The sequence below is a fragment of the Sprattus sprattus genome, assembly GCF_963457725.1.
Source record: "Sprattus sprattus genome assembly, chromosome: 17".
Classification (NCBI taxonomy): Eukaryota; Metazoa; Chordata; class Actinopteri; order Clupeiformes; family Clupeidae; genus Sprattus; species Sprattus sprattus.
In genome coordinates this window covers 3297902-3305323 of record NC_137915.1, presented here as the reverse complement: position 1 = coordinate 3305323, position 7422 = coordinate 3297902, and the positions used below count along the sequence as shown (strand labels likewise).

General features: G+C 44.4%; 1 long non-coding RNA gene across 2 annotated transcripts; it reads left to right on the top strand.

Annotated features, from left to right (window-relative positions):
• The first annotated feature begins 910 nt into the window (after positions 1-910).
• LOC308378753 lies at positions 911-3939 on the top strand. Of its 2 annotated transcripts, XR_013968976.1 has the most exons (6): positions 911-983; positions 1387-1573; positions 2581-2706; positions 2789-2944; positions 3137-3224; positions 3319-3939. It is a non-coding gene; the product is annotated as an uncharacterized lncRNA (long non-coding RNA). The 2 variants fall into 2 exon arrangements; XR_013968977.1 differs by having other exon boundaries at positions 2581-2944.
• Positions 3940-7422: the final 3483 nt, after the last annotated feature.

Here is a 7422-nt window from a genome sequence, read left to right as displayed (position 1 = left end):
TATAATCTAATATGCATCTAGGTATAATCTCATATGCCTCATAGCAAAAGGCCCATTCTGTGAATACGCATAGGGGTCACACAGACGGAACGTCAGGCCGGCTTCCTCCCTGACCATTTGCTAATGATACATCAAGGTATATCCTGTCTTTTGTCCAGCGTCTTAAAGACAGCTGGAGATCAATGGTTGCCAGGACCCCAGACAGACACTTAATTAATTTAGACCTAATTGAGTAAGACCATATTAGGTAATACTTCCTACTTTAATTTATGGACACACCTTTCATTTCTCGGTATTGTTTGCATGTTAATTCCATACTATAAATGTCACAACCTTTTTGTAATGAGAAGAAGAAGAAGCAAGGAGACCGACTCCTCAACATGCAGACGTGCCTTGTGCATGCTTGTGTTGTATGGAGCTGACCGTGGCATGTGATTGAATAAACACATTCTTTCGCTAAGCCGTCTTCCACAAGTCTGTTATTCTGAACAAGCTAACTTGAACCAAGCGTGGGCATCCGAGGATTTTGTCAGAGGACAGCACAAGCTTTCATTTACAGCATAAGCTTTCAGCAGCAAGCACGAGCCCTCGCCCCACTGTCTGCAGCCTCAACCACTGAAAGTTTAGCTTGCGGCCTGTCTCTCTCCCCTGCAAAAAAATGCCATACGAAAAGGGCAAACCTATAAATATGTCTTGTGCGTCTCAGCCCCACTCCTGGCATCTCCTCTCAGGAATCAGCAGCCACTCCTGCTAGACACCCTTAGCCAATGACAGAAGAGCATTCTTAAAAGCTAGATACCCTGAGCCAATGACAGAAGAGCATTCTTAAAAGCTAGATACCCTGAGCCAATGACAGAAGAGCATTCTTAAAAGCTAGACACCCTGAGCCACTTTCAGATTCACTTTGAGAGTTACTGGTTGAGCCGGTTGCAAAGAAAGCTGTAAGCTGTAATCAGCTGTGAAGACTTTTACTGGAAGTCAAGGTAAGTTAATGTTATAGTTTTGAAGTCTATAAATAAGCATGCTTAGTTGACGAGTGTGTTAGTGTTGTAGTCTATAAGTAAACCTGCTTAGTTGATGAGTATGTATGAATGGTGTAATGAAAAGTATGTACTTGCATACTAGTTTGGTGGTTCCTAATAGTTTGCTTAATCAAACAAGTCAGAGTGTGTGTTTGTGTGTGTGTAAATGTATGTGTATGTGTGTGTGTTGTTTGCGTGAGCCTGTGTGTGGGTGCTTGTGTGTATGGGTATGTGAATGCTCGCTCGTGTATGTTTGTGTGTGTGCCTGTGTGTGTTTGAGAGAGAGAGAGAGAGAGAGAGAGAGAGAAAGAGACAGAGTGGAGAATACATGTTTAATTCCTAAATTCCTTACTTCCATCCACAGAAGGTGAAGACAGAAGTATACATGTCATATCCTGTCATGTCATATCCTGTCCAGATGTGGAAGCTGGGCTCCATCTTCATCATCTCCGCCATCTTCATCCTCACGGCTCCCTGTGTCTTCTGCTCCACCTGTGGTGCCCATGAGTATCCAAGAGGCACACACACATGCTGTCCTATGTGTGAAGCAGGTCAGGCATCTGTGTGTGTGTGTGTGTGTGTGTGGGTGTGTGTGTGAGTGTGTGTTAGCTGAGTAACCAACAGGTACACACACATGCTGTCCTATGTGTGAAGCAGGTCAGGCATCTGTGTGTGTGTGTGTGTGTGTGTGTGTGTGTGTGTGTGTGTGTGTGTTTGAGTGTGTGTGTGTCTCTGCCATACTGTCCTTTGTGTGAAGCAGGTGAGACATCTGGACCTGTTTGCTGCCATCTCCTCTAGGCTGAACTGGGTCAAATTTACTTTATTACGGACATAAGAGCAAAAGCAAAAGCAAAACTACTCTTTTTCTTCTGGTGTGTGTGTATGTGTGAGTGTTATTGTGTCTGTGTGTGTATGTGTGTGAATGTGTGTGTGTGTGTGTGTGTGTGTGTGTTTTTGTGTGTGTTTGTGTATGTGTGTGTGTGTGTGTCTGTTTGTGTGTGTGTGTGTGTTTGTGTGTGTGTGTGTTCGAGTGTCTATGCCTCCTTCACTGACCCCTGACTTCCTGTGTGTGTGTGTGTGTGTGTGTGTGTGTGTGTGTGTGTGTGTGTGTGTGTGTGTGTGTGTGTGTGTGTGTCTGTGTGTGTCTCTACCTCCTTCACTGAACCCTGACATCCTCTGCGTTTCTCGCCCTCTCCACAGCGATCTTGCACGTCAGAGAGGTGGTGACACTTGCTCCTCTGTGGTTTCCTGTACTTTCCTCTTGTTTCACTGTTTGCTTGTGTTTTATCCTTTGTGCTTTCTCCCTGTTCCACTATTTGCTTGTGTTTGAGTTTCTTTCGTGTATATGGTGCTGTGGTGTGTGTGGGTAGCGGTTTGAGGCCCGATCCCTGCAGACTGTCTGTACTTGTTTCTGCTGAATACCAGTACTTTACCTTTATTGTAGTTCAAAACCATGGCTTTGTTAACAGTGTCAAGTGAATATGAATGCAGTACATATGAATAAACGGTTTATGTATGCTGTTTGGATGTTAAGTGTTTTATATAATCCTTTTTGCAGGATCCTATGTGTCCAGACACTGTGAGATGTCAAGCCCAACGGCTTGTGAACAATGTCCACCTTCAACATTTACAGACGAGGTCAATGGACTGCTGCGATGCAAATCCTGCACAGTCTGCAACTCAAGTACGTGAACTCTTACATTCATGCTGAGAAAACCTGCGGTTTATCCGTTTGATTCAGTTAAACTGGTCTTTGGTTCCAACAGAAGCAGGGTTGCAGGTCAGGAGGGCGTGTAGCCCAACATCAGACACACTCTGTGAGCCTCTGGAAGGTCACAGGTGTACAGACCCCATCAAAGATGGCTGCCTAGGAGCTGTGGAACACACCAAGTGCTCACCAGGGCAGTACGTCAAAGAGAAAGGTGTGTTCATTCTCCACATACATTAAAGTGTGTGACGAGTGTGTTAAACAGTGTCTGCTTAGTCATGGTGTACAAAAAGAAAAATATACTTTTATTGTAAGGGTTTAGAAAAATGGCTTACATAGGTGATTAAGGTAGTCAATGATGTGACTAATTTAACACACACACACACACACACACACACACACACAGGTACAGCCTATTCTGATACGATATGTGAGACCTGTGGGAATGGAACAGTCTCAGATGGGTCTTTGACTTCCTGCAGCTCACCCACACAGTGAGTCTCTCATATCTCAAAGTCTCCGAATCACTTCCAGCATTCCCAGCTTTGCCCGAGAGGTTTTTACAGTTTCTCCTTTTCATCTTGACAGACATGACACAAACGTGAAAGAACGTGGAACGAAGAGAGTTGCTCCATCTTCATTTGATGACTGTGACAAGGCCAAAATTGGCGCAGCCATCGCCTTGGTCAGTTTCATGGCAACCTTGATTTTCACGTGTGTGGACAAAAGTCCACAGAGAACCTTGCAACCTTTAATGTTCTCACTAATGTGTACGGGCATATGTGGTGTTTTGTGTGCATATGTTTGTGGAATGAATTACTTTTGTGTGTGTGTCATTGTGATTTGGTTTGTGGGTGCGTTTGTGTGTGTGTCATTAGATTGACACGTTTTTTTTTTTTTTATTTGAGCGGTGATTGATTGTCTTTATTAAAGCTTTAGATTTATTTAATACCGTACCATTATGCAGACCAACACAGCACAAGTGATATCCCATACAATACCACACACACACACACACACACACACACACACACACACACACACACACACACACACACACACACACACGAGCCCTATATATCCATAACATTTATCTGTACAGACAAACACGGCCCCTTGTTTTATTGTCGTAGATTACTTTTATTTTTCACACACTTATATTACTCAATATCAAACCAGGTTCTCTCTGATAAACTGTAATTCCTGCTTGGGTCTGCATTTCATTTTTGTTATTAAACCAAGACCTGCTGTAAAGATCCACTACACTTGTGTCTGAGTGTGTGTGTGTCTGAGTGTGTGTGTGTGTTTGTGTGTCTGAGTGTGTTTGCTTGTGTGTGTGTGTGTGTTTGTGTCTGCGTGTCCGTTTTTCATTAGTAGTCACGTAAAGAAACTGACCTTTCATCATCAAGTAAGTGTTCACCTCCTTATTATTTTTGTATTATGTTTTTTCACGTTTGTAAATGTTTGTATGGGTGTGTGTTCACTTTTGTGTGTGTTTGTATGGGTGTGTGTTCACGTTCGTGTGTGTTTGTACGTGTGTGTGTTTGTATGGGTGTGTGTTCACGTTTGTACGTGTTCGTGATGGTGTGTGTTCACGTTTGTGTGTGTTTGTATGGTTGCGTGTTCATGTTTCTGTGTGTTTGTACGGGTGTGTGTTTGTATGGGTGTGTGTTCATGTTTGTGTGTGTTTGTATTTAATAAAAAAGACTTTATTTAGTTTTAAACACACAGGAAGTGCTTTTGCAGCATGTGGAGACTGTGATGATGGAACATGCTGAGATGGATCAGGCATATCCTGCACACCACACACACACAAACACACACACACACTCTCTTTCTCTCTCTCACACACACACACACACACACACACACACACACACACACACACACAAACACACACTTTCACCCTCCCACTGGATTTCTGCTTTCAACTATTTATGTGACTTAAAATGCTTTTGCACTTTTGTAAGAATCCAAGAATCTCACGGAGAAGGAACAACAGCTTCGTCTGCAGATACGTGTGGAATAAAACAATTGTGTCTAAATGTTGCCGTGTCTGTCAACTTTCATTCTCTTTCCTTATGCATGTGTGTGTAGCGACGCCATGTGTCTGTAGAGACTACCATGTGTGTGTAGAGACTGCATGTGTGTGTATAGACTGCCATGTGTGTGTAGAGACCGCCATGAGTGTGTAGAAACCGCCATGTGTCTGTGTGTTTATTTTGGAGGTGCGTATAATATGGTTCTCTATAAGAGACATATTGCTTATAGTGAATTTTTACACTAAAGTTCATCAATTAATTACATGCCAATGTTAAACCAATTTGATGCTTCGAACATTTGCATTGTTAATGAATATTAGGTTTGACAATACAACATGTGTGTGAGTCAGTCAGAGTTAGAATGAGGCCAGCGATGACATCCAACTTTACATGTCCAGTTTGCTGAAGCTGGAATAACTGCAGAGAGCGAGGGAGAGAGGGGGAAAGAGGGAGACAGAGAGAGAGAGGGAGAGGGAGACACACAGATAGAGAGGGAGAACCACAGAACACGGAGAGCGAGGGAGAGAGGGGGAGAAACAGAGAGAGGGAGAAACACAGAGAGAGAGAGAGAGAGCGAGAGAGAGAGAGAGAGAGACATAATGTGAGTAAAGCCTAAATCACCTGCAGTGCTGCTATGATAAGCAGAAGTGTTATGACAGCTGAGATCCACAGAGTTCCCTGAAGTGGCAAAGCAGAGCCATCCTGAACAATCCAGCTGCTAAGCAGGAACCATCAAGCTCTCTCCCAACAAGTCTAACCATCAAGCTCTCTCCCAACAAGTCTGCTCCAGTAACAGAAGCAGGAACCATTAAACACTCTCCCAACAAGTCTGCTCCAGTAACAGAAGCATAGAGCTGAACTAATGGATGTGTTCTCACTCTCCGCTCCTCTTCACTCCTCTCTGCTCCTCTCTGCTCCTCTCCACTCCTCTCCCCTCCTGTGTTAGTCTTGTCACTGAAGTGGCACAGAAAGCTCATTCTCACCAGTGCTCTCACCACTGATTTAACACTCAGTGAACAGCTTCTCTCAACTGGAGAAAAAAAACTGGGGAGCACAAACCAACTGGCTTAGTGTCCTCCTGCGGTTTCCACTGTATTTGGCGGCTGATAACTGCATACACGCACACACACACACACACACACACACACGCACACACACATACACACACACACACACACACACACACACGCACACACACACACACACACACACAGTGTTTTTTGACAAGTGATCACTGCATACATGCACAGAAACGAATGAAGACCTGAATGGAGATGATTTAATCATTATTACAGATAGTACTTATTAAGTTAAATCATGCTAATAACAGTTATTACTTATTGAGTTGAGTTGATTACAGATATTACTTATTAAATTACATCATGCTAATTACAGATATTACTTATTAAATTAAATCCTGCTTATTACAGATACTCTCCCTTCTGTCTGACAGCACAGAGACGGAGTAATAATCCCTCTCCAGCGGTGATTGGCTAGCTGTACTACATCTGCGGTAATTGTGGGGATTGTTCAAATAACTTATTCCCATAGATGCTGAACAAGTGCAGAACTCTGAAAGCACAGTGGAGTGATATGACAGCCATCCTTTCGAGGCAGCTTTGATTGATGTCACCAATTTAGCTCAATCAGCACTGAAATGGCTGCATAAAAACATCAAGGCTCAATGCAAATGTGTCGACGGCGGCAAACGCTGAAATATTTCCCCCGTGAGCAGAGGTAATATTTTCATGTCATTTTTCTCAGGGGGTGTGAACATTCATCACTCCAAGCCTGAGTGTTAACTTGTCAAACGGAGAGAGCTCTCACTCTGAACACACACACACACACACACACAAACTCACACACACACACACACACTCACACACACACGCACACTTGGCGCACACACGCACATACACACACACACACACACACACACACACATACAGACACACACACACGCACACACACACACACACACACACACACACACACACACACACACACACACACAATGCCCTTCTGAAATGAGAAAGTACTGCATGCCTTTTCTTCCAGCAGAGTGCTGCTTGTCAGACGGTGTCTAAGAGCAGGCTGCGGGTGATTCTCTAGGTATGTGTGTGTGTGTGTGTGTGTGTGCGTGTTTGTGTGTGTGTGTGTGTATGTGCTTGTTAGAGAGAAACACTTTCAGAAGTTATCATGAAGTGAGTCATAGAGAGCTGTGGACATGTATGGTGTGTGTTGGCCGTCTGAAATTGTTACTAAAGTTTCAGCAGAAAGCATTACAGACACCCTGACTAACAGCAACCCTGCTGCCTGTCTCACCCTCCACTGCCTGTCTCACTCTCCTCTGTCTCACCCTCCTCTGTCTCACCCTCCTCTGCCCACCCTGCTGCCTGTCTCACCCTCCTCTGCCCACCCTGCTGCCTGTCTCACTCTCCTCCGCCTGTCTCACCCTCGCCTGTCTCACCCTCCTCTGTCTCACTCTCCTCTGTCTGTCTCACCCTCCCCTGTCTAACTATCCTCTGTCTCACCCTCCTCTGGCCATCCTGCTGCCTGTCTCACTCTCCTCTGTCTCACCCTTCTCTGTCTCACCCTGCTGCCTGTCTCACCCTCCTCCGCCTGTCTCACTCTCCTCTGTCTCACCCTT